The 26,938-nt window shown below is 42.1% G+C and overlaps 1 protein-coding gene across 8 annotated transcripts in view; it reads left to right on the plus strand.

Moving 5' to 3' along the window:
* Window positions 1–26,938, plus strand: part of PALLD (palladin, cytoskeletal associated protein) — a 328,370-nt gene that overhangs the window by 215,635 nt on the left and 85,797 nt on the right. The window contains exon 1 of one of the 8 annotated variants that reach the window (XM_045017805.1): window positions 1,593–2,152. The exons of 6 other annotated variants lie outside the window; for them this stretch is intronic. The gene's annotated coding sequence lies outside the window, so the exon portion shown is untranslated. Of the gene's footprint in view, window positions 1–1,592; window positions 2,153–10,864; window positions 11,044–26,938 lie in introns of those variants that run through there. One more of the 8 variants, XM_045017806.1, reaches the window with a different exon arrangement.

A 26,938-nucleotide genomic window follows, 5' to 3' on the forward strand; every position in this document is an offset into this window, starting at 1 on the left:
TTTCATTTTGAAAGATTCCCTCTGCCTGTGTTTGAAGAATGATTGTTCAAAAAGGCCCATTATCCTACACTCAGAGAAAATTAAACATAAAAGATCAGAATGAAAATTATGGAACCAGCAAGATTCATATGTCTACACACTCTATCTTGCTGTTTCCCTGTCTTATATTTTCATGTTATGTTAGCATGTCAATTCTTACAATGTTTTCATATTAGTCTTCTGAATACATGGCATGCTGGTAGCAGTATGTAAATAATAAGCAACAATAATACACAGGAAATGCTCTGATAGATCATCTGCTCCAGCACCCAAGAGTGAAGGACTATCCCTTACCATACACTTTCTAGGGCTTTTTCTAGTCTTATATGTGTCACTGGGTCTAATAGAACAACTTGGCTACTGCATTTTCTTTCTGAGATAGCTAACATTATTAGGAGATGGGTTTTTTGCTCAGACAAGAAGTGAAATCCTAAGATGATTCACTGTCACCTTAAATGCCTGATTCATTTCCGTTCCAGAATACAGTGAAAAAAATCAGAAAAATGTTTACTTTGAGGAGTTATTTTAAATATACAGAGCATAATTTCTCTTTGTCACCTTGTCTGTAATACTCAGTCCTACAGAATATTAAACATTCTTACTGTTTAGACTAACCTCTAAGTACTGTGTGTTTGCACATTTAAAAAGTACAAGGCTAAGCAGTAAACAACTGAAGAATAAAAAGTGATCTCAAATTGAGTTGCAATGCAGCTTTTTAAAAGAATGAACATGTTCTGTAGCAATCTCTAGTTTCTGAGCAGATAAAATAATTCTGTGAAATCCCTGTTTTATGCTGACTTCAGTGTCTGTAACAAAGCAAAGTTTCCAAACAGCTGAAAACTCCCTCTTGCCTTGATGATTTCCAAAAGGAAAGGTACTCCTTAAATGGGCATAACTGGTGTGTGATTGGTTAGCGAACTACAAAGGAGGCTGAGTCAGGGTGACCTGCTGAAGTCAGGCTATATCTATAGAACTGGGGGAGGACATGGGGATAGAGGGAGGCGTGCAGTTTTACCAGAATGTTTGAACAAGACAAAGAACAGCTCCAGCAACCAAATAAGGAAGTCTGACTTGGAGTATTTCAGAATACAAGCGTTTCAGGGATTTTAGGAAAGCTGGAGGAAGGAATGAGTACTTGTGCAGCAATCCACTTTCTTTTTTTAATGGCAGGGATGGTAAATATGGAGAATCATGCACACAAGAATGTTTTTATCCTTCTTTAATCCTCTGTCAGCAAAGCTCAAGATGGATTTGTCCCTTTTTCTCATTTTTCTGAAAACTTTTTGAGGATTTGTGTTTTAAAAAGAGTGATCATAGACACCATTGTTTAACGGCCTGAAGACAAATTATTTCTTCCTTTGCTGACAGAAAAGCCAAAATTAAATTGCAAGCATTATGCACATTTGTGGCACACCCTACTAGAGAGTCCATATGAAAAGAAAAAGTCAAACTGAATGAATGTAGAAAGGATACAGATACTATTGAGAAACTGAATCTGCTTTTGGGAGGAGAGGGGAAGTATTGCGGTGGGTGTGGGGGGAGGAAGAGTAGGACTGTAAGCCTCAATACCTTCAAATAATCATATCCAAGCCACCGAAAAATCCTGGTAGAAACCTTTTTTTATTATAATCAAATTGATGGGAGAATGTTCCTTGATACCAGAAACTGGCTTCCGCTACAGAATTTGGACTCAGCTCTACATTTTACTTGCATCCCAGCCCAATTCCAAAGGACATTTGGATACAAAGTTTTGATTTGGGCTTACTCTGATATCTGTGAGAAAACTAAAAAAAGTAAACTGATTTGATAAATAGGCACTACCAGTGACAGAGATACAGAACACCCTCCCCCAGTTCTCTAGGCCTGCTAAGGCAATATAAAGCTTTGTTTGGATGGAGGAGGAGCTGCAATACAGAGTGAACCCTGGAGGAAGCTGGAACACAGAAAACTAAATGGTTGTGGACACAAACGTCAGCAATAACATTTAAATTAGCACATCACCTTGCAGTTTTGTTCTGGTTCCAAAATGTTTGCAAGAGAATGTTTGTTAAGATCTCGTCCTCCTTTATGATAAACAGTTAAAGGCACTCTGGGCTTGTCATCCTGAGGAAAGGTAAGAACTATTTCCTTTATCTTTTAAATATTGAGAATGGATCAACTCATGGACTGTTACTGGGAAGCATTTTCAAGTCTGAGGGAGCAAACGGGGGTTAAGCCTGACTCAGAAGACAAGCTTCTGTGTAGTTCCTGACAGGCCTCACTATTGCAGCAGCTGTAATTTACCAAAATGTGACTAACATGCACAGCATTACAATACCAATGGTGTTAAGGGGGTGAGGGGAATATGGGCAGGGACTAGAGCCAGGAACTGGGAATCAGGATTTAGGGGCTACACTTCTGGCTGTCACCATCTTAGGCAAGTCACCAAACAGTTTACCCACATAAAACTTAGGTATACTTGTCTGGCTTAGAGCAGTGTTGGAAAGCTGCATCAGTGTTTGTTAATATGCTTTGAGTTCCACTGCTGAAGATCACTACTCAAAATTTATTATTACAAATCAACATGAAAGAAGCGACAGTATAAAGCAGTGGCTCTCAATCTTTCCAGACTCTTGTACCCCTGTCAGGAGTCTGATTTGTCTCGTGTATCCCAAGTTTCACCTCACTTAAAAACTACTTGCTTACAAAATCAGACATAAAAATACAAAAGTGTCATAGCACACTGTTACTGAAAAATTGCTCACTTTCTCATTTTTTACCACATAATTATAAAATAAATCAATTGGAATATAAATATTGTACTTACATTTCAGTCTACAGTATATAGAGCAGTATAAAAAAGTCATCCGTATGAAATGCTAGTTTTTTACTGACTTAGTTAGTGCTTTTTATGTAGCCTGTTGTAAAACATGCAGATATCTTAATGAGTTGATGTACCCCCTGGAAGACCTCTGCATATCCCTGGTATAAAGGACACTCTTGAAACCAATCAAAGTAAGCCATAACAATATATCTGCAATTCCATGTTACTCTTTTCTCAAGTTCCCTCCTCTTTACCTTTAAAGCCCTATGGGACCCTCCACACTCTACATCAAGTGACCTTAAGTTCTATTAAGAATAAATTTGAATTAAAATATATCCTCTGGATAGGTGAATTAAAGCAAAAGACAAAGACAATTGTGGCAAGATGCTGCGTATAAAGAAGTGGGATAGCAGATAAGTGCAAGGAGACTATTTTCTTTGACTAATAAGGGAATGCAGAGTGCTAAACAAATTAAGGGCAAGCACCAATGTCCTGGCATGCTGATTGGAGCAGAAGAATATAATACAATTGCTTTTATAACTATAATCTCACACAATCATAAAAAAATAAATATAGATGGATTGGTAACCGTGATGGAATGAGAGGGAATGGCAGGAAAGGTTAAATAAATGCAAAGCAACAGGAAATGGAATAAGAAGACAAAAGGAAGAAGGACACTGAGACGGGATAGAAGCAGAGTTGGAGAGAGAAAAGAACAATGTAGAGGAACACATTTATAATAACCTGCTGTGGGTTATTAGTGAGGTTTGAAATTCAGATCTTTAGCACCAAAACATAGGCTTGTACCCCCTAAGGTAATGGAGAAATTCCTTTTCCTGGTAACTGTAGCGGACTCTTCTCTACTTTAACTAGCCACTGGTGGAGGAGATGCTATTCTTAACCCTCATTTTACCCATGGAGTACAGGCAGACTGAGACTAGCAGCTGAGGAGAAGGAAGTGATTGGGAGAAGCCAGAAGCCAGCAGACAGAGGAATATCCAGCGTTCAAACTGTTCAGTGCAGTTTGTCTACTGACAATGGTGGCATCCATGGGCTCTACCAGGGTGGGTGGGGAAAGACGGAGAGTAGCTGTTAGTGGGGAAGCCTGGCTGGGCCTCATCCTTGTTGCTCCACCATTGCTGTTTCCAGTTCTTGCCAAGAGTCATCTCTTCCCCTGGCCCTTGTGTCGTTCTGAGAGATCCACTGGTTAGGTGAGCAGGCTTGGTGGGAAGGTGCTAACATCTCCCATTCTCCTCCCACTTGGAACAATTTGCAAGAAATCTTCATGAGGAAAAAAGTCAGATATTTTCTCCCTTTTAGTTCCCCTCCTGTTAGCCGCTCCCTCCACTCTCTTCCCCCACAAATAGGGGTGTGGTTGAATCTAAGGGTTCTAAAAACCTGTAAGTATGCCTCAGGCACCAGTGTTTTAGCTGCCTTCTCTTCCATAGTATTTTTATAATCAAAATGGCAATGTAATAGCAAGTCTAATTATATCATTTTAATAGCTCGATGACCAAAAGGCTTTCCTGTAGTCAGAAAAGTAAATAAATTAACATTACTGTGTAGAACGCTTAAATGTCCAGTCATTTGAGCCATGCTTCAGATGCTGTAAATACTTCCTTTAGTATGGTAGTTTAATCCGAGGCAATTTACTTTGAGGGTGGCTACCTGTCTATTTTTCTAAAGCCTGTTACCTAAGCAAAAGCAATTTTCCTTTTGTGTGTATGTTACACAATTTAAACTAGTTTAAGTAGCCTGGAAAAAATCTCTTGCTGCTATTGCTTTGTTTTGATTACTTTTTATTTTATCACTTTAGTAGAGCAGGGACTGGAAATCATATATGGCTTTCAAATGCTGGAGATACTTGGCTTTCTCTCATTGTAAAGTACAGAACCTTAATATGCTATCTTGGGATCTTTGGTGATGGTAAGGTGTGATATAAATAAGAGATCTTGTGTGCTTAAATTATTTGTCTTTCAGAGTACTGATGATTTATTCTCTAGAATCTTTTTTTTTTTTAAGAACTGGTTAATTCTGTTATTGTGGACTTTTCCAACATGAAATAATTTAGAATAAAACATATTCTATAGTCCACTGTCATCATCTCTCAAAAGCAGGAGAAGCTGAGTAGAGCGGGATGCCTGTACTGTAAAATCCTATGTGCTCTCCCGAGCTCATGCTATGAATTCCAGGAGGAGGATGTACATGCCAACTGCCCCTGTTTGGGAGGCATAAAACATCACTTTTCCACTCTGGCCTTCCAAAAAGAGCTCTAATTCCAATGCATTTCAATATTAAATGTGTTGTGTTCCTCTCCTCGGTTGTCGCTATTCAGAGCTCTCAAACGTTGGCAGGTGCAGTATGGGAGAGGAATCAGTTTTATCGATTGTAATTAGTTGGGAAAAGGTTAAAGTTTTGCAATTGTTGGCATTGCAGGCCTCACTCTGAGCATCTTACAGTAATAGTGTAAATAAGGTTTATTTCCTTTGGAAGATAACTGAATTGAGCACTTGATATCATTATGACTCTAGCCAATTGTTGTGTGAATCAGCCTGAACACTAGCAAATTGTTCAATGGTGGCTTCATTACTAGCAACTAACTAATTAATCCTGTTGGAACTATGGCATGATGCACAGTTTCCATTGGGCTTGACCAATTTAAAACAGATTTTATAATCCTGAACTGACGTTCAGTTTTGAATTGAAGATCCTTAAATTTTTAAGGCCAGAAGGTACCATTATGACCATCCGTATGTACCTCTGTAGTGTGGCAACCCCCTTCACCAGTATAAGACAAATCATGGAATCTCACCAAGTAATTTCTGCAGCAAGTTCATAGCATTTTGTTTGAGCTATAGCGTATGTTTAGACGGACATCCAGCGTTGATGAAAAGACTTCAAGAAAAAAATCCAGTCTTAATCAGAAACTGCACATTGTAATAAAGCAGGTAATAATGCCTTCCATTTAGTATAGCAACTGTTATTGTTCAGGATCCAGGGGCGGCTCCAGGCCCCAGCACGCCAAGCGCGTGCTTGGGGCGGCAAGCCGCGGGGGGCACTCTGCCGGCACCGCAAGGCAGCAGGAAGGCTGCCTTCGGCGGCATGCCTGCGGAGGGTCCGCTGGTCCTGTGGCTTCGGCGGACCTCCCGCAGGCGTGCCTGAGGAGGGCCTGCGGGAGGTCCGCCGAAGCCGCGGGACCAGCAGACCCTATGCAGGCAAGCCGCCGAAGGCAGCCTGCCTGCCGTGCTTGGGGCAGCAAAATGCCTAGAGCCGCCCCTGCCAGGATCTCAAAATGTTGTATTTCACAGTGCAGGAAAGCCAGCTATCTCCAGTATTTGAAGGAATTTCAACTTCCTGCTGTAATAATACTTAAATACACATTTATTTGGAGCTTCTAGTGCTACTGTAATACAATCAGGGTCAAAACCCCATTGTTCAGGGCATTGTACAGACACATTAAAATACAGTCTCTGCCCTAAAGATGAAATATACATTTAAAGAACTATATTTAGACCCTGAAATCAATTCTATAGTAGTTGCAGTGCTTTAAGAGCATTTTCTAATTTTTCAAACTCAATAATTCAGATGTACTGTTTTCCAGTTGTTTGTTTTCAGTCAGACTGCTATAGATCTTACTGTTCTATATCAGATCTTTCCTCCAGCATTTACAAGTTCATGATCTCTTCTTACATGCTGCAGACCTGTGGTGTTTACTCTAGTTTACACAGTATTAATTTAATTTTGACTAGTTGCTAGTTTTTATAATTCCCCCCCCCCCAAAATACAAAGTGTGTGCCTTTTAACTTCCTTTCCCAGCCCTCACAAAAAATGTAAAAATCAACAAGATGAATAAATGGCTTCATAGCTAATGGATATTTATTTACATATGACTTTTCTGGAGCTAGTAGAAGACACTACAAGTGGAACCCAAATCTCCCTTCAGATTCTTATTTACTAATAATTAAACAAATTAACAGCAGAGGATAGGAAATTGGTAGAAACCATGCCAATGAGCTAAGTGAGACCAACTGTGTTGCACTAAACATTTTTGGAAGAGAGCTTTGAGGAAAAAAGGAGGAATGCCATTTAATGAGTTTGGAAGGCAAAGGCAAAACAAAGGACACTTTCGTACACCGTACACTTTGATGAACTGCTCCTAATCTCCTTAGAATATCCACCCTAAAACTGGCTTTTTAAAATAATTGTTTTTCAAAGGAGATTCTATTTTAAAGTATCATTTAAAATTGATCGATACTGTCAATTACATAATTATTGTAAGTAGTTCAATCTAGTCTTCAAGTGTCAGTTTAGAGTTCTGCATTGACAAATCAGTTAATTTTTGTTAATCTGAGCTCAGTTTATCTCCAAATTGTGTCAAATGAAGTCTTCATTTGCTAAAGAGTTTCACAATGGTATTCAAAATACTAACCCATACCAACTAAAAAGAATGGCTTTTTAACTTTTATCAGCTCCCAAGAATTCTCTGTTCTATTAATGGCTCCTATCATCAACATCCCAACAGTGGATACAAATTACTTACTGATTCCTTCCTGCTCTTTTGTATGTCTTTTCACAATTTGTTTGTCTTATCATAGTTGCCAGTATTTTGATCGGTTTCTGTTCATTGGCTTAATGTAGGTAGGAGCAGGACCAGTGCAAGGATGTTTCGCGCCCGAGGCGAAACTTCCACCTTGCGCCCTCCCCTCCGTGCTCTCACCCTGAGGCGTCCCCCTTGTGGCAGCTCCTCACCCTCCGCCCTGAGGCGCCCCCCCACCCCAGCTCATCCCTGCCCCGCCTCCTCCCCGAGCACGCTGTTGCTGCTTCACTTCTCCCGCCTCCCAGGCTTGCGGCACCTAAGCTGATTGGTGCCGCAAGCCTGGGAGGCTGGAGAAGTGAAGCAGCTATGGCGTGCTCAGGGAGGAGGTGGGGCAGGGGTGAGCTGGGGCGGGGAGTTCCCCTGAGTGCCGCCCTCCCCCTTACTTGCTGCAGGTGACCCTCCCCGCACTCCCCTGCCCCAGCTCCCTCTGCCTAAATGCCGGTGGTGACCAGGGCAGCCGAAGATCCGGCTGCCACAGTCGCTGCCGAAGAAAATGGTGCCCCCAAATCCTAGTGCCCTAGGCGACCGCCTAGGTCACCTAAATGGTTGCACCGGCCCTGGGTAGGAGTTACCTGATTTACTTTCATGTCTTTCAAGTCCCAAAATTACTTTTATTCCTCACAAATTGGGTATCTCCTCACATTTATTACTGAAAATGATTTACATCAGAAATTAAAATAATGTAACGTGGCATAGAAGGAGTCATTTACACTAAGGGAAGCAATGCAAAAGCATTTCAAATTTCCTACATAAATAATTCTGTATCCTCCTTTTTGGGGTCTTTGACACATAGTGTGTCTCACATAGAGAGGCAGAAATAGAGCAGTGAAGTGGGATTCAGGAGACCTGGGTTTTGTTCCTGGCTCTGTCACTGGTGAATTTAAGCAAGCCTCTTCACCTTCCTGTACCTCAATTTCCTCCATGTGTAAAATGGAGGTAATGATACTGACCTTATTTATATAGCACTTTGAGATCTAATGATGAAGAGCAAGGTGTATATTATTATTCGGGCCTTGCCATGGTGAGCTTCATGTGCATCTCCTATTCACAGTTACGTTTGTTGAATCACAGTTGGGAGAGTATCTCATGATAACTTGATGTGTGAAAGTGTCCTTTGTTTTGCCTTTGCCTTCCAAACTCATTAAATGGCATTCCTCCTTTTTTCCTCAAAGCTCTCTTCCAAAAATGTTTAGTGCAACACAGTTGGTCTCACTTAGCTCATTGGCATGGTTTCTACCAATTTCCTATCCTCTGCTGTTAATTTGTTTAATTATTAGTAAATAAGAATCTGAAGGTATAATTAAGGGTAAAGCAGTTTAGTGGTACTATCCAGAAGTAGGGATTTAGTGTCATGCAGATTGCCTATCTACAGCCATTACTGGCTGACAGTTACACTCCTTGTTTTAATGTGAGTGGGTAAGATGCTATGTTCAGTAAGTATAACCAACCTAAAGCCAAACATAGTTCTGTTCCAGGCGTGGGTGTTGATGAGAACAGGAGTTCTTAGGTGAAAATTTCTGAGGGCATGCCTATCTTACAATCAGAGGTGTGGCTGTAACACCTGTAGACATACCCGAGCTAGCTTTGATCGAGCTAGCTTAAATAACAATAGTAGTGAAGCTGCTGTAGCACAGGCTGTAGAAACCTGCCCAGGACACTGGGGTATGTCTACCCTGCAATGTGAGCCTAGGATTAGTAGAACTCGAGTTAATTTAGGTCTTGAGCATCTACAATCACTTGTAACCCAAGATTAGGAATTGCTGAACCCAGGTCTTAATCTGGGGCTCTAGCATCTACAGTACAGGTATGTCTACACAAGGATAAAAAACCCTTGGCTGGATAGGGGTCGAGGCAGTCAGGGGACAGAGAGCAGGGGGGTTGGATAGGAGGTGAGGTCCCAGGGGTGTGGTTAGGGGCAGGGGGTTCTGGGAAGGAGCAGTGAGGGGATAAGGAGCGGGGGGGCGGGGGTTGGATGGGTCAGGGGGTGGGAAGTTGGAGATAGGGGGCAGATAGGGGGCAGGGGGCAGATTGTTTGGGGAGGCACAGCCTTCCCTATCCGGCCTCCATACAGTTTCGGAACTCCAATGTGGCCCTTAGGCCAAAAAGTTTGCCCACTCTGAGCTAGCCTGTGCTGCCACCCATGCTTTGTGTCTTCCCTGCTATTGTTACTGGAGTCTGGAGCTAGTTAGATCAAAGCTGGTTGGGTATGTTTGCACATACTGCAGTCACACCTCCCATTGCATTGTATACATACCCCGAGTCCTCACTCATCTTGAGTTTGTCTGCTGCTATGTTGCTGTTAATTTAACTTTGCTCTGAATTTACTTGCAAAGCTGAAGCTACCTTCCACATCAGCAAGTGGAAAGCTTTTGGTTGACTCAAATTAAATAGAATAAAGGTGAGAGGCAGAAGGATGCTCCCTATTCTCCACACTTTTTTTCCTCTCTCCACAAAAACAAGCATCGACATCCCACTGGTGTTTTTAGTGGAACATGTAATAGTAATAACATTTTAAGAACATGATTGTCATCCTGGGAATATTTAACATGTTGAAAGTATAATTAAATAACAAAATAACTTGCTGGCAACACACAGCATCAGTAGATGTTCCCTGAACTCTGACACCATCTTCCAGTAGGTCAACAAGGCACAATAGAATGTTTATAAAACATGTGATGGAGGCACCTAATAGAACAGTATAAATATTCTGAAGAAAGCCCCTAATTTAGTTCTAATCTGAAAAGTCAGGAATACTGAAGGTTGGAATGCTGCTCAACTCCAAGGGATAAGTATAAACATCATTTAAAGCGTCCCCCCCCAACAAAAATTAACTGAAGTATAACTCCCCTCATTCTAGATTTTCATTAAAATATGTGGATGTGCTACTATACTCTGCTGTTGTGCACTATGGGTGAAAGTGATGTGGCAGGCTAGGAAATATAAATAAACTGTGTGTGTTTTGCTGGAAGGTTAACCCCAGCTCCAGTGGAAAAATTTCTAACTGCTGCCATTTCAGGAATATGTTAATTCCAGAGAATTCAGACTGTTTCCTTTCCTCTCACATGCAGCTTTTCTTCATTTATGAGAGATGTCTGCACAGTTTGTAATGGAAATGGACACAAAAGTATTGGAAAAAGAGGGTATTGCTGCACCATGGTAACGTGCAGCTAAAGATTTTTTGAGCAAAAGTTTTTTTTTAAAAATCCAAACCCTTGGCGTGCTAAGGAGAGAGTAATTTAAAACTTACTCTGATTCAGAAGAATATCCTGAAAAGCAAATGTGACAAACCATAGGAAAAACACCAACTTCACTGCAGTTTTCAGAAATGTAATTCTTTTATTAATGACACTGAAGAATTCTCAGTAACTCTGGAGGACTCTTATTATGAAGTTGCTAGAGCTAGAAAACGTTAGTGAAGAATCACTGAGTCATGAAGTTGGTGTTCTTTTCTCTCTGACTAATCTGTATATAATATTGAGAACCTGCTATACTCCACTTCAGTCCCAAAGTGCTGGCTTTACTGCTACAACGGATCTGCCTGTCTCTTTATCTGAAAAAGTAGTACTATGGCATTGTGATAATAGATAAAGTAGGCATTGAAAAGGTAAGGTGCGACGATGCTGTTTATGTATGCTGCGTGCTTTTTTTGATCAGGTAAACCCATGACTAAAACATAGTGATGGAGAATGAAAGGTCAGAGCAACTGAAGACTTTTTTTTAATGTGATCTTGGTGATTGCAGCTCTTGCAAGTAGTTTTTTTTATTAATATTTACTATCTCTTACAGTGTTAGCCACTTTTTCTGTAACTGCAGCCAGGCTCAGAAATGCACTTTATTTGCAGTCTTTGGCATCAAATTCATTTTTCTAAGTGCATTTGGGATGCTAGTGTGGCGGCAGCAGCAGCAGCAGCAGCTGCAGGGTGTGGTGTGTGTGTGTGTCTCAATATCGGCGAACCGATTGTTAGTATATGATAGAGCTGTAAAATAGTGAGGGCCCTTGCAGCCTTCTTTTTGTAGATTTCTCTCAACTTGATAAAAGAACTTGTGGATTAAAACAGAGTTAGCCACAGGCAGGAGACTCCAGATATTTTAGAAAGTTTATCACCCAAAACGTTATGGTTTGTTATCAAAATCATAATCTTTGTATGCTTCTTGGAGTCTGTGCTGTATGCAAAATGCATTTGGGTTCCTATCATTTATATACTCTCTCGCTGTTAGTTTATTTTTGTAAATGTTTATAATTGAGTGTTGAAAGGAGTGTCACAGTGTTACCTAACAACTTTGTCATTTACACAGCAAGTGCTTTTGGTGCTGCTTGAATTTTTTTTTATTATTATTGTTTTTAATAATGTATAGCATACATTTATTTAAATTTTGATTGTGAAGACAAAAATATATGAGAGTTTCCTGGCAGCCGGCAAGTAATTAGAAAGGATGCTGGGAAAAGTAAGCCTTGCCTTCCTCATAATGATGTGTTTATAGGAACTTGGAAAGCAGAGATATGCATTGGCTATCAAAGAGAAAGCAATGTCTGCTGTTGGAACATTTGGATCAATGTTAAGTTAAGGAATATGTTGCTGTGCAGCTCACATCTTAAAAAAAAGAATGGACACATCTCATATTTGATTGGACACTGAGGTCAAGGAGCCACTCTTCTCAATATTTTTTTGGGTTGTACTGAACTGCAACCACTGGTCTGGAGGAGCAAATATGTTTTCTGGCAAGGATTTCATGGGGTGTGCTATTTGTACTGTGGTGTGCTGTTTCAACTGCCACCTGGAAAGTATTGTGTTTATGGTCTGTGCACACCATACTTCACTGAAGGCCTTGTTTGGTCGGTCGATCTGTCTGTCTATCTAATATAATATAAATAATAGTGTTGCTCTAATTGGAGCCCCAATAACTGCCAGGAACCCAGACCTAGTCTATGATTCACTGTACAAATAGCAGACATGGAAGGATTAAAAATTAAGACTGATAACATGAAGAATGGGCAAACCATAGCCATTTCAGTGGTTTTGGTCAACTTGATCAATCCACACAATGTCCTGAACCTAATGTGAATCACTTGAGTCAGTATTCTGTTCTCACAAGTTTTTAGCCCAGTTTTTCAAAGTAAGATTTTGTCACTTCCTACATTTGGTTGGGCAAGGAATACTGTAAGAATTGCCTTTGACATGGTATTTCAACACTTGTTCTCTTGGCTGGAACCAAAAACTCAAGGAGTGGGCTGATAAAAGGGACCAGAGCAGGTAGCTGGGGTATGTATTCCCCAGAAATGCTCATTTTAAGTTTGGTTGGAAGGTTACGGACTTGTTTTGTTCAACCATTTATTTGTTCCTAAGTATGATAGTGAACCAGCAGTGTTTTTAAATGGACTTCACTAGAACTGGGTATTAGGCAGCCTTAGGGACAAATTTATAATAGAAAGCTTTGTTATGAAGATACATTGTGTATTCACTTTCCTAGTGACCACCAAAATATTGGTTGCAGCAGTAATATGAGAACTAATCATCAATACAACTACATATTTCAAGACTAAATGTGAACTCATACAAAATTCCCCAGTTGTTTTGTTCTTGTGCTAATTTGCAGAAGTGGCATTTCAAAACTCTTACTATAAAAGAGTGAAAAGAAGTAAAGCTGTTTTTTTAGCTCCATGATAAAGCATAGCCAAAAGTTTTGGTCCAGCATTGGCTTCTTCCCATCACAAATTCTTTACAAGCAAGTCTGTGGTCCATTAGGGTGATATGCAGTTTTTGGCCTTTATGGGGGGGAATATTTCAATATCTTGACAATGACTAAATTGATACAGGTTTGCATCCTGTGTGAATGTATGACCATCTGAGCAAGTAATAGAGAAGGCAGAGGAGTACGGTGTTTGATCTTTTAGCAGTTAGTTTTACATCTTGCTCATAAAGGGCATGCAATTAAATGAAGAAAATAAAGTATATGTTCAAAGACAGCATTAATTGTATTTTAGCTGAGCAAAAGGGTAACTTCAAGGATGGTGATTTGAATCAGCACTCCGTAAGTGTGCGTGGTTTATTTATGCACCAGTATATAGCCACCTCATTAAATATAAGAGCTGATGGAATACTAGGAAAGTGATTTGTCAAATAATTTGAAGAAAAATAACCAAATGCTTCAAATAAGGAATTCACCAAATAGCATTCAACCAGTTATACTCTTCAATAGCTCTGAATATGACATCCCATGCATTCCTTCTGATTTTTATCCACACCAAAAGTTTTCAGACACCAAGGAGTATAGTGTAGCATCAGTCTACATGGGGTTACTTGTGTAGATCTCTGTGCACCTAAATTACTGGTAGATGATGAATTGACATTATGTAGAAAGATATGGAGACACAGACTTGGCCCCCGAAATATTAACATCTAAGATGAAATTGTACAAAATGGGAATGGGAGCAATGAAAAGCTATATAATTGAATGCTGAAGTACACATCTGATTAGTTCCATATTTTTTCAATGGAATATCTTATGCTTTTGGGGTTTAAACTTTTCCATTTGTTTACGCTTCAGAGGAGTAATCTGAGATTTATTGGCCTTTTGAAATCTGTTTTCAGAGAGTCTTGGAGGAGAGTGTGGAGGCATGGGAGACTGGGGAAGGACAGGAGTTCCAGGCTTATTGGTTTAGAGGAAGGCCCAGAAATGAATGAGGGAGAAACCTGAAGAAAAGATAAGCTGTATGGCTTGGGGAGAGCAGAGGGGCAAAGGGAGAAAGAATCAAGAGTATAGAAATAGGTAGTGGATAGGTGTTTGAGATTATTCTCCCAAAAGGTAAATTTGATACTATAGTTCATTGTTTTAAATTTTTACTTTTTTCATTTTATTGAATTATTAAGTCTCAAAGATTAACTCATCATGAACATAATATCTCTTGTGGTTATTCTTCACTTTTTTGTCCTATTTTGATGGGGGAAATAACCTTCTAATGATGGATTTCCTGCTGAATTGTTTTAAATAAGTAATAAATGACTGAGTTGCAGGAATTATCAAGGGAGTAGAGCAGTAAAGAAGGGTTGATGGCCGAAAGACATTAATTTCTATTATAAAGTGGCAAACACTTCAGGGTGTCACATGTGCAGCACATTGAATATTTGTTAGACTTCATCTGTGGTAATCTAATAAATGGCTGTACACACTTGGCTTATTACAAGACTAATATCAGATCATTATATGTGTGTGTAACTTTATATTCATAAATAACCTTCCACCTTGAAACATTCCAGTATACTTTATAGATAGCATTTCAGTGATGAAGTGTACACACACACACACTCATTGCATCTACTTCTGGAGTGGAGTGGGGCTACCACTCTATAATGACAACACTAAACAATTATTTTTATGTCCAGGAAAGGAATAATACTATATTCATTTAGAAATGGAAAGAACTTGGGTATACATGTTATTACCTAAGTTAGAACTTGGCCAGGATACTCAGGCTAATACCTTTATTTTGTAGAAAATCTGATGGGCTCTTTCATGATCCTAAGTGTCAGGATCTCATCCAATACTTTGGGATTTTATGAGATGAAAAAATTATTTACATTTTTTGTCACATTCACCATCAGTATACTAGCAAAGCTGTAGAGAAATAAGGTAATTCATGGCTGAGCATCCAAAATGTAATTTCTGGATTACCACAAGAATTGCATTTTCTGGAAAATATTTTCTACCACTTTGTTGTCTAGACACTTTATACAGTCACTTCTTGACCTGCTTGAGGCACTCCAACCTGTGCCAAGAGAGGAAGTCTGCATTTCCTTTATTGGATCATAGTGTGAATTTAGAGAATGGTTAATCCTGGAGCTTTCCTTTGCCACAAAAGGAAGGGAGTTGAAGAACATTTAAATTTTTCTAAAAGTACAATGGTCTCAATCCAGTGCTGCACCCAGTCTCTGCCTGTTTCTGCAAAATTAAGGGGACCACAAAGCAGCTCACTGCGCCTCTCCACTGAGAACAGATGGGAGGCAGGTTTGGCCCTCAGCATAATTTAGATTAGCTCTAAGGCTGCTCTAAACTACTCCCTGGCTGCAGTGTCCCAAATGGGGCCACTCCATTTCCTCCACACCCCTTATGCTGAGGCAGAGGGGGTTAGGTAGTGTTAGCTGTCTGCCTCCTGGGAATTCCTCCTACACTGAGAGGAGGAAGCCCAATTAGTGTTTAAAACAGTTATGTGGCTTCTTTGTGTCACCAGAACAGCACAAAGGAGCAGCAGTGGGACTCAGGATTATGCCTCATATGTTTTCAGAATGGACCCTTTCTACACAATGTTCTAGTACAGGGGTCGGCAACCTTTCAGAAGTGGTGCACCAAGTCTTCATTTATTCACTCTAATTTAAGGTTTCGCGTGCCAGTCATATATTTTAATGTTTTTACAAGGTCTCTTTCTATAAGTCTATAATATATAACTAAACTATTTTGTATGTAAAGTAAATAAGGTTTTAAAAATGTTTAAGAAGCTTAATTTAAAATTAAATTAAAATGCAGAGCCCTCGGACCGGTGGCCAGGACCCAGGCAGTGTGAGTGCCACTGAAAATCAGCTTGTGTGCCGCCTTTGGCATGCATGCCATAGGTTGCCTAGCCCTATTCTAGTAGCAAGCAGGAAAGCCACACTTCTTTTCTTACAGGTTCCCTTCAGAAGATCTTAACCAGGACAAGACAATGTAAACTTTTCAATACACACTCCAGTCTTGGGAATGTGAAAGAGAGAATTAATCCAAGACCTGAGTCTGTCTATAAAGATCTACTGTACCATGTTGCCTATGTGCTGCCACACTGGCAACCCAGTTCTGGTAAATGTTCACAATGTGCAGGGATGAAAGTGAACCGGTACGGGCCGATACTCTGTACCGGAAAGAATCCTCACCTGCCCATACCCAGCCCACATTAAATGTCCCTGCCCTTTTGCCTCCCCTGTCAGGGGCCCTGCTGGTAGGGTCTGTACCGGGAGGGACACCGACGGGGGCAGGGGGGAGGAGGAGGAAGGGCTAGCAATGTTAAAGTGCTGCCACGGCAGCGCTTTAAGGATGGTCCTTTGCCGCTGCAGCGCCTTAATGTTGCTGCACCCCCGCTGACCAGGGTGGGCCGGGGGACAGCAATGTTAAAGCGCTGCCACGGAAAAGGACCCCGCAGCGCTTTAACCCCTGCCCCTTTTGCCCCCCCGGCCACCAACGGGCAGCATGGGACAGGCGACCTGGAAGGGCTGGCTGGGGGATGCTGACCCCCAGCGCCGCCCCTTCTGCCTGAGGCCCCGCCCCTTCCATGGACTGGAACCGCCGCACCTCATACCAGTAAGTGTCCTCAGTTACTTTCACCCCTGACAATGTGACATATATTTCATTAGTCCTAGAGGTTTTGTTCAATGAAAAGAATTTCTAGAGAGGCACTCCTTTGTAGGCATGATGTGTCAGCCAGCAGAAATGTACACGAAAAGTTTTTGGTTTTCCTTGGCAAAATCCTTGCATTTTTTTTCCAAAATGAAGTGTAAAAATAGATTAACTCACAAAAGAGTTTAAGTAATGTTAACATTGATACTGACCAACAAAAGCCATCAAATTCAAAGTGAAAGCTGACATCGTAAGGTCTATACCCTGTTGTGCCTAATATTACAGCACGGGATCTGAGATCCCTGTGAATAATGAGACACCATGGGGGAGTTAAGGATAGAGTATCCACATTTACTTTGAATTTCCTTGCTTTTGTTTGTGTGTAATATAACCAGTTGCAGGAAACGCAATGTATTTTACTGAAACATAGTTGCCAGAATTGTTTTAATTCTTTAATTTAAATCTGAATAGCTAAATGTCATTAAAAGGTGTTGAATGAAATATGGACTTAACTTTTAAATTGGGTTTTAAAAATATCTCGTGTTATGGAGAAATGTCCATTTCAAACAGCATGAGGGGCATTCAGGTGATATCCAGTGATCTGGGGAAATTTTATTATGAGTTCTTGCACAATGCCTAGTCAATAGTCAGGGCATGAGCTGTTACTTAGTTGAGATTCTTGGACTACAGAATCATAAAAAATATGGTCCTTGTTCTTCAACCACTCTGCATGCATATATCCAGTTTAAATCAATGGGAGAGCTGCATGTGATACAGTGACTTCTCAATAGAACCAACCTTCTGTTTTGAGTCCAGGTTACCTTAAATCAGGCCTGCCGCTCGAAGTAATCTTCCTGCACCTTAGTCACAGCCTGGGAGAATTCATTTCTAAATTCTATTTTGACCTATTGTCCCTATTGAGCTAAATATTTAATTATGCTGAGCGTTAATTGTATGAAAATAATCACTAGCAATAAACATGCTCTTTTTAGACTTCAAAGTCAATTTATATTATATACCTATAACACATTTTACATATACATACAGTGTAACAAAGAGGAAAATGAAAGTACATGTGATTTTTTTTCTCTTTAGAGAAAAGAAAAAGAGGATAGAATAAATGGGCATGCATAAATGTACATTCATCTAAACATGTACATATAAAGTATCAGTAAAATCTGTATCTAATTTGTGGGGATGATTTGTTTAAAGCAGTTCATCTTTCATTATTTACATACAAAACTTTTAATGAATCCAACTTTGGCTAACAGAGCAGATTCACCAAGGCAACACAAAGTTTTGAACAAATTGAAGGAGTGCTTCCTGACACAGAAACCCGGTGGTGCTGTATTTCTTCCAGCCCACCTCACTGTACTTATTTTGGCACTAAAATATAAAGCCTTTGTTTGTAATGTCTGAAAGTATCAGAAGGGCACCCTGATTTATGACTGTAGTACACAACTACCAAAGATCTAGTGAATTTTCCAGTGAAAGTGGAGCTTTGAAAACCTCAGAGGTGGTCGTCATTTTTTGTGGATGAGATTTTTCCATGCACTCTTTATATATGTGTTGGTGACATATGCTTCCTGTGCTTGTTTTCAGAGGGTTAAATGAGAACATCAGTTTATTGATAGTTCAGTTACTAGGAACCAAAAAAATCTGTTAGCTGCAAGAGGATGCCATGGCACTGCTTTTCTTCAGTGCAGCTCTGACTTGTTTAAAAGCAATAGTTTAAACAAAGTATAATGAGGCTGTAGGTATCTCCAGTGGTTGCCAGGGGTCTTAGTGCATTAGACTGCAAATCTCTCTGACATCCAATTGAAAGGAAAGCATGGCTCTCTCAACTACCCCATCAAGAAGTTGGTGAACTATCAAGCACGCATGCTAGGTTTTTTCTTTATATAACATTTCTTGCATAGTTTATTTTCAGGAGGGAGTCATGGCTTCACTTCTGTATCTTAGTTTTCACAAATATGTGTGTTTTCTGAGGGAAAAACAATTACATTTGATGGGGATCAGATTTGAACTTTTTTGTAAAACTGTTTTAAGCTACAAGAAGATTGAGGCAAGGGAAAAGCTTTGTTTAGTTTAGTTTCCAAAGCCATCCATCTGTTGGCCTTTTTTTGTAGACAACCAGAAGGCCAGTTCTGTCAGTTGTGATACTTAGGCCTGGTCTACACTAGGACTTTAATTCGAATTTATCAGCGTTAATTCGAACTAACCGCTCAACCGTCCACACCAGGAAGCCATTTAATTCGAACTAGAGGGCTCTTTAGTTCGAATTTGGTACTCCACCCCGGCAGGTGGAGTAACGCTAAATTCGACATGGCTAGCTCGAATTAGGCTAGGTGTGGATGCTAATCGAACTTAGCAGCTCCGGGAGCTATCCCACAGTGCACCACTCTGTTGACGCTCTGGACAGCAGTCCGAGCTTGGATTCTCTGGCCAGCCACACAGGAAATGACCCGCGAAAATTTGAATTCATTTTCCTGTCTGGGCGGTTTGAATCTGACGTTCTGGTTGCACATCGGGGCGAGCTCCGCAGCACCTGCAAAGATGCAGAGCTCTCCAGCAGAGGAGTCCGGGCAATCCCAGAATAGAAAGAGGTCCCCAGCATGGAGTGACCGGGAAGTCCAGGATCTGATCGCTGTGTGGGGCGAGGAGTCTGTGCTCTCGGAGCTGCGCTCCAACAAGCGGAACGCGAAGACCTTCGAGAAGGTCTCTAAAGCCATGAAAGAGAAAGGATACAGCCGGGATGCGATGCAGTGCCGCGTGAAAGTGAAGGACCTAAGACAAGGGTATCAAAAAGTCAGAGCGGCAAACGGACGCTCCGGAGCCAAGCCCCAGACATGCCGCTTCTACGAGGCACTGCATGCCATTCTAGGTGGGTCTGCCACCAGTGCCCCACCAGTGACGGTGGACTCCGAGGACGGAATAGTGTACCGGGACAGTTCCTCCTGCCTGTTCGCCGATGGGGAAGATGAGGAAGGGTCTTTTGAGGACGGCGCAGGCGACATCGAACCCACTCCCGCTTTCCCTGACAGCCAGGATCTCTTCATCACCCTCACAGAGATCCCCTACCAACCGTCCCCGCCCGTTAACCCGGACTCGGAATCAGGGGAAGGATCAGGCGGTAAGTGCTACAAACAGGGAAACATTTATTTTTTTAAGAAACAGGGATATATATAAAAAATAGAAATACTATATAAAAAATAGAAAAAATAGAAATACTATACAAAAATTATACTATACTATACTATACAAAAATTTTTAAATATGAAACTATACAAACAGCAGGTCTACACATATAGGAGCTATACAAACAGCAGGTCTACACATACAGGAATGGAGCAATAGTCCTCTGGGGACAGTTCAAAAAAGCTCTCAGAGAGCAGCTGGAAAAGCCTCAGCAGGAGGTTCCTTGGTAGAGGTGCCTTGTTGGGTGCTCCGTTGAAGCACACTCTTCCGCGCCAGGCCATCCTCAGGTAAAGGGGGACCATCGCCTCGACGAGCATGGCAGCGTATGGTCCTGGTCTGTGCAGGGCTTCTGTTAGCATCCGCTCTCTCTCAGTCCGCCTGACACGCCTCAGGGTGATGTCGTTGTGGAAGTGCTGCATCTAATTAGTGGAATTAGTGTACTGTTACTATTGTGAATGGTAGACTTTTACTTTGCATAAGAATGACCCTCGCTTAACAGAGTTTTACTTTGCATAAGAATGACCCTCGCTTAACAGCCACGTGTTGGAGGCCACAGAGGAAAAGCATACAGTGATCTTTCCTGTGCACTGGCGGGAGGGGCCGCAAAACGGTCATCTTTTCTGCTTTGCACATTGCCTCCAGCAGGAGAGCACAGCTAAGCACTAACTGATAAGCACTCTGTACTGTAAGGCTTACCAGGACTTTGTGCAAGAGGGATGCAGCTGTCTTTCCTCGCTTGTGCGCTATCCAGTGCAATGGCGCCGCCAATGAGAGCGTATTCCGAAATCTCGGACTAGTTCTGAGATCTCATGAGACTTGGTTCCCTCTTTGGTCTTCTTAACTGAAACTGACTAGACTGTGTTTACTGTTGGCAAACATGTATTTGTTCAAGGAAATCACCTACTTTTTCGCATCACACAGCTTCGGCTCCTTCCCGGACTGCCCCGGCATCCCCCTCGCAGAGGCTGGCTCAGATTAGACGCCGAAAGAAAAAGACTAGGAACGACATGTTCCAGGAACTGATGGCCAGCTCCAGAGCGGAGGCGGCAGAGCAGAGACAGTGGAGGGAGAGCCTGTGTCAACGGGAGGATAGGTGGCGGCAGGAAGACCAGCAGGCGACTCAAACGCTGCTTGGTCTAATGAGGGAGCAAACGGACACGCTCCGGCGCCTTGTAGATGTTCTGCAAGACCGCAGGCAGGAGGAGAGAGCCCCCCTGCAGTGCATCTGCAACCGCCCTCCAACGCCAGGAAGTCCTGTCCCCCCCTCACCCAAAGTTACAAGAAGGAGGGGCGGTAGGGGCCGTGAGAACTGTCCCTGCACCGCAGCACACCGATAATGTTCGAGACAACTCTCGCGCTGTAAATTTGTACAAGCTCTTTCCTTACAGCATCAACCAGTCCCAACTCCAAGTTCAAACCCCCCACTGTGTACTACATTACTAAAAGCGGTTTGGTGTTACTGACTGTTTCCGTCACGTTTCTGGTGTCAGAAGACTTTCTGTTGTTGTGTGTGTGGGGGGGGGGGAATTGTAATTTCAGTGCATAGCCCACAGTGCCATGCTACAGACTTGGCTGCAGGGTCAACTGCAGGGCACACACAGACTGCAGTCACTAGGCACCAGGGACAGTCTGTGTGGTGTATGCTGCCCCGGGTCTTTCCTTGATGTGTATGCTTGTGCAGGGTCCTGGTGCCTGCCGTCCCCGAATGTAAAGGCAGGCTTCCCTTCACATGCACTTGGACCGTAGTCACGATCCTCCCCGGTGCCCTGAGCCCCAAAAAGAGACCTCATCCAGGGGCAGATACTCACCCTTCCCCCACACCCCTCACCCCTTCCAATGCCCAAACCCACAGCCGTCATGTTAACCCCTATCCAAAGACGGCACCCCTCGCCCCTTCCTGCAAACCCACCCATCAGTGCACACCTTACCCAGCACAGAATGCTTCCATGTTTCAACCAGGAAACAGAAATGCAAAGTCAACGAAAGATTTATTATTAATTACTAAAACATGTCCTTAGTTTTAAAACGTCCTTCGGAAGTGGGGGAAACTTGGTTTATGATCAGGCTCTCTTAAAATCAAGTGGACAGTCACAGGTTACCCTGCTCTGCGAGGAAACTCGCTTTCAAAGCCTCCCTGATGCATATCGCTTCCCGCTGGGATATTCTCTCAGCACGGGTGTCTGGCTGATCGTAAACAGCAGCCAGGCGATTTGCCTCAACCTCCCAAGCGGCCAAAAAGGTCTCGCCCTTGCTCTCACAGAGATTGTGGAGCACACAGCAAGCAGCAATAACTACGGGGATATTCTTTTCGCTGATGTCCAAGCAAGTGAGTAAGCTCCGCCATCTCCCCTTGAGACGTCCGAAAGCACACTCCACCACCATTCTGCACTTGCTCAGCCGGTAGTTGAAGAGTTCCTTCTCTCTGTCCAGGGTGCCTGTATAGGGCTTCATGAGCCAGGGCATTAGCGGGTAGGCTGGGTCCCCGAGGATCACTGTAGGCATCTGCACATCCCCAACCGTTATTTTGTGGTCCGGGAAGAAAGTTCCTGCCTGGAGGCGTCTAAAGAGACCAGAGCTCCTGAACACACGCGCGTCATGAACCTTGCCCGCCCACCCGACGTTGATGTTGGTAAAACGTCCCCTATGGTCCACCAGTCCTTGCAGCACCATGGAAAAGTAGCCCTTTCGGTTAATGTACTCGCTGGCCTGGTGGGCTGGTGCCAGGATAGGGATGTGAGTCCCATCTATAGCCCCACCGCAGTTTGGGAATCCCATCGCGGCGAAGCCATCTATGACGACCTGGACGTTTCCCAGGTTCACTACCTTTGAGAGTAGTTGCTCAACGATTGCGTGGGCTACTTGAATCACAGCAACCCCCACGGTAGATTTGCCCACGCCAAAGTGGTTCGCTACTGACCGGTAGCTGTCTGGCGTGGCAAGTTTCCAGAGGGCTATGGCCACTCGCTTCTGCACACTCAGGGCTGCTCGCATCCGGGTGTCCTGGCGCTTCAGGGCAGGGGACAGCAAGTCACAGAGTTCAAGGAAAGTACGCTTACGCATCCTGAAGTTTCGCAGCCACTGTGATTCGTCCCAGACCTGCAGCACTATGCGGTCCCACCACTCCGTGCTTGTTTCCCGGGCCCAGAATCGCCGTTCCACACCATGAACTTGACCCATTGCCACCATGATCTCCACGGCGCGGCGTACCCTGCTTTGTGAGAGGCCTGCGCCACTCTCCTCACCGCGCTGCCGGAGCCTCCTCGCCCGATTTCTCATCAGCTGGCTGTGGAAGAGGTGGACGATAAGGTGCGAGGAGTTGACAACGGCCATAAGTGCAGCGATGATCGCAGCGGGCTCCATGCTCGCAGTGCTGTGGCGTCCGCGCTGTAACCGACCAGAAAAGTGCGCGAACAGATTTCCCGCCGGCGCTTTCATGGAGGGAGGGCGTGATTGACGGTTCGATGACGACAGTTACCCAAAACCACCCTCGACACATTTTTTCCCCCAGCAGGCATTGGGAGCTCTACCCAGCATTCCAATGGGCAGCGGGGACTGCGGGAACTGTGGGATAGCTTCCCACAGTGCACCGCTTCCAAAGTCGACGCTGGCCCCGTGAATGTGGACTCAGAAGTTCGAATTTGTGTATTTAGTATGGATACACAAATTCGACTTCATAAGGTCGAATCCACAAATTCGACTTAAGTAGATTCGAAATAGTCCTGTAGCGTAGACAAGGCCTTAGTCATATTACTGAGAGAGAGAATCCTCCAGGGGCATTGCCATTCCATGTATTGCTAAAAATACTTCCTGTTTGGGCTATCTATCTGCAGTACAATATCATGTAGTTTTCCTTAATTTTCCTTTATTTAATGTATTTGTTTTATTATTTATTTACAAAGTAAAATTATCCTGTGTTTAGCTGAGATTGTGGCAATCTCAATTCAATATAAATATTAAAATAATCGTCTTGTCTAGTATGCTTATCATTATAGCACCTCAGATACTCATCCTTGCAATACCCTGTATTGTAGCCATGTGTTATCTCCATTTTACAGATGAGGAAATTGAGGCACAGAGATCAATATCAATATTTCCAGTGAAACTGTGGGCTTGAAACCCCCGAAAATCAGTCCAAGGTACCTTGAGTTGGGCATTCAAAGATAGAGGTATCCAAAATTAATGGACATGGTCAGAATATTCAAGTGACATATCCAACCGCACATAGAAGATCTGGATTCTAGCCATTCCATAGACTTCTTAAATCCCTGCCCAATGCTTTAACCAAAATACTATGCTTTCTCTCTCAAATATAACATTTGTACTCTGAATTTTTCAGGTACAAAAGAATTTAGCCATACTCTTGGCCTATTGAGAGAGCTCAAATGAAATGCTGCAAAAGGTTTTTATTTCCTTAGGTGGAAAAAGTCATAATTTTTAAATCTGTACTAAAACTGGAGATCAGCATGTAGTACACCTCTACCCCGATATAACACTGTCCTCAGGAGCCAAAAAATCTTACCACATTATAGGTGAAACCGCGTTATATCGAACTTGCTTTGGTCCGCCAGAGTGTGCAGCCCCGCCCCCCTGGAGCGCTGCTTTACCGCATTATACCCGAATTCATGTTATAGTGGGTCGTGTTATATCGGGGTACAGGAGTATAAAGATAAAGGTGCACCTTTTCTATCCATTTAAAAAGAATTACTGAATCCAACTATAAAACGAGACCATGGAAGTTCAAAATATATTGAAAGATAGTTCTGTTGTACTGTGAGTCCCCAGTATGTTGCATGTGGTTCCCATTCTTTTATCTTTAGTGGCTTTTGGAATTTCTGCTAGAGCTTTTGAGGTTATTAGCTTAACCTTCTTTTAATAATTTATCTGGAGTTGCAGGAAAATAATCACTTCCATTTTCTGCTACTTATACAATATTTATTTCTAAAATCAAAAGAAAATATACATTTTAATACAAATTGTATTTAAGGAATGCTTGAACTTGAAGCATATCCTTGGGGAGAAGGGATTTACAAGAAAAGAGACATACGGCTATATCCTGCTTTCAGATATGTGCAAATACTGAGTTCTATAGGCCATGTGCATGCACATTTACCTATGTAGATTGAAAGACCAAAACAATGCGATTAAAACAACAGTTAAGTATAATATAAAAACCGAACTGCCATGTCAAAGGCTTTCTGAAACAAAGAAAGGGTTTTAAACCTGCTATTTATTGGGTTCGTTCTGTGGCTGTCCATAGGTCTCGAGAGACCATTCCATAGTATGCCTAGGGCATCAGAAGAAAAAATACAAATAATACTCCTCCTACCTGAAAAGGTTCTTGGTTCCTTCAATCCCATGACTTTAGACATGATGATTTGAGGGTAGAGGGAGAACAGGAAGTCACAATGTAACAGGAACCTAGTCCAGTGAATGCTTTGAAAAGTTAATACCGATTTTTGCACTGAATCCCTTTTAAATAGAAAGCCAGAAAAATGAGCACAACAGTCAGAAAGCAGGATCTCTTGTGCTCTCCACCCACCCACTCCCACCCCTAATTGTATGGTGGCTTTTTGCATCAGCTGCAGACAACAGAGCAGCCTTTAAAATAGCCCACAGTATACACATTGCAGTAACCCAATCTTGATATCATAAAGGCCTGCCTAACAGTGATCAGACCATTATATAAGAAACCTGCCCTCAATGTGGAGACATTCTCAAGATGGCAAAACTCAGCTCTGACCACATAGCATCACAGTTAACACCAGATGAAGGACCTAAGCTAGAATTTCAGCAAGTCTGCTTAAAAAAAGAAATTAACTCTTTCTAGGATATGAGCTGTCATTTTAAAAAATCTAGGTTTTTCTACTGATCCCCTTCTCTATTTTTCAGTGTACCCAAGTAGTGTGTGACACTTCATGGGCGTTAATGTGATCAATGAGAAATTAGCTGGGTATTTCAGTACATTGGTTGGAAAATGTCAAGAAGGCTTAAAGACTTAAGAAAAGAAACATAGCTAGTGAATCTTCGTTTGCTACAGATTGAAGCAGTAACCCACTGTGCTAGTGAATCTATTGTAAGATGGTCTTGTGTTGCCTTATGAGGACTGAAACATAACTGAGATGGACTGGATTCCTCTCATGTGTTGTCTTTTTCATGAAGATTTAATTGTTATAATCTGTGAGCATGGCTTGTTGGTTGTAGGAGGGAAAATCTTTACTGTGATAAATATTTTGGTTCAGAAAAAAAATGTTGATGGTTTGGGGGAATCAGGGAGATGGGTTAATGTTACCTGAGCTATTGTCCTACCCTGATGCATCTTACCTTTATAACACACATGCATAATTGGTATCCGGCAAAGCATATGAACAAAGCCTAATTTAAGTGCAAGTAAGAAAAAGATCGAGCAACTAGTGTTGGAGTTACTTTCTTGCTGAAAGAGAAAATAGATGTACACAGATCAAGAGTCTTTTCTAGTTTCTCTCTGTTTACACTATGCACATAACTCCTGTTATTGTCTTGAAAAGGGATAGTTATGTCTGCAAAGCAGCAGCAAAGCTTACTTAGATTTAGCATCACTTTCAGAGCTGTATCAAAACAGTTCTGCTTTCACGTTCCCCACTCACGCTTCTTCATGTTTGCTGCTTCTCTCAAGAAACTGCCACATGTGACTGACTCAACTCCACTTCAGACATGTTTACTTTAGTTAGTTAGAAAGACTACCTGCTTGAATTGTTACTCAAAATCACCATCTTTGCATATCTTTCACCATGGGATTCTGGCTACTGGGCAAGTGGCTTGTTCACATTCTCTGTACCTTGAGGACTTGTCTACACACACAGTATCTGAAGCTGATCAAGGTTTTTATAGATCTGGTGACAGTTTTTCTAAGAGTTATGCACCAAAAAATGCAAATTTTGGGTCCACCAAAACTATTTGCAAAT

This window comes from Mauremys mutica, chromosome 5 (genome assembly GCF_020497125.1).
Source record: "Mauremys mutica isolate MM-2020 ecotype Southern chromosome 5, ASM2049712v1, whole genome shotgun sequence".
In the NCBI taxonomy this organism is placed as follows: domain Eukaryota; kingdom Metazoa; phylum Chordata; order Testudines; family Geoemydidae; genus Mauremys; species Mauremys mutica.